A 1,417-nucleotide genomic window follows, 5' to 3' on the forward strand; every position below is an offset into this window, starting at 1 on the left:
AAAATTAAAAACATAAAAATATTATTTGTGCTATTTTTTTTTTGCATAAGCACAGTAAAAACTGGAGAGATTAGAAAGGGAATTTCCTTGGTCTAAGAGATACAGGGTTTCTCTGCCCTTGAAATATACTATCATGGGTATAACTACAGACTCCTCTAAGTCCTTTTGTGATGTCTGCAATTTTCCTGCTCCATTGTAGATAATAAAATCAGGCCTCTGTAGCTAGTGATCTTAGTATTTGCACATGTCATAAGATGGAGTCTTTCTTTATAGTTCCAGAAGTTTTATTCCATCATGTTCTTTTAATCAGTCTTCTGTAGTTGGTGGTATTGGGTTTTGCACCGATCCTAGGACGAAGCCTAGAATAGAGTCTTTCATTATGTTTCCAGAAGTTCTGCTCAGTTGCAATTGTCTCAATCAGACCTCTGGAATTAGAGCTCTTGGTACAGATCATAGGCCAAAGCCGAGACTAGGGTCTTTTTTTTTTTTTTTGTTTCCAGGATATGTTTTGCCCAGTCATGTTGGTCACAGTCAGTTTTCTGTTGTTAGTGATCTTGGGTTTTGCATTGATCAAAGGATGATGTGTCTTCTGATTTCTTTTTATTGTTAGGTGTTGAGATGATACAACCTGCTCTTACACCAAGTTGTTGCCATTTCCTCATTGTCAGGATGTAATACCAAAACTGGCACATATTGGTTCAGAGCATTATTAAAAATGTCCCAGGGGGAGTTTGGTTCCTGGAGCTGTTGCAAAGAGGCTTCCCATTGAGGTTTTCATTTTATGTACCAGGGTTTTTTTTGTTTGTTTGTTTGTTTTTTGTTTATTTTTTTGAGCAAAACAAGCATTCTATTTTTATTTTCTTTTTTTTTTAATATATTTTTTATTTAAACACCTTGATTACATACATGATTGTGTTGTTTGGGTTTCAGTCATGTAAAGAACACCACCAGTGCAACATTCCCATCACCAATGTCCCTAGTCTCCCTGCTCCCCACCCAACCTCCTCTGTACTCTAGACAGGCTTTCTGTTTCCTTCATACATTCTCATTATTAGGATAGTTCAAAATGTAGTTATTTCTCTAACTTAACTCATCCCTGTTTGTGGTGAGCTTCATGAGGTGAGCTGGAACTTCCAGCCCTTCTCTCTTTTGTGTCTGAAAATTATTATTGCAAGAATGTCTTTCATTTTTCCTAAAACCCATAGATGAGTGAGACCATTCTGCATTTTTCTCTCTCTCTCTGACTTATTTCACTCAGCATAATAGATTCCATGTACATCCATGTATAGGAAAATTTCATGACTTCATATCTCCTGACAGCTGCATAATATTCTATTGTGTATATGTACCACAGTTTCTTTAGCTATTTGACTGTTGAAGGGTATCTTGATTGCTTCCAGAGTCTTGCTATGGTAAA

The sequence above is a fragment of the Suncus etruscus genome, chromosome 7, assembly GCF_024139225.1.
Source record: "Suncus etruscus isolate mSunEtr1 chromosome 7, mSunEtr1.pri.cur, whole genome shotgun sequence".
Lineage (NCBI taxonomy): Eukaryota > Metazoa > Chordata > Mammalia > Eulipotyphla > Soricidae > Suncus > Suncus etruscus.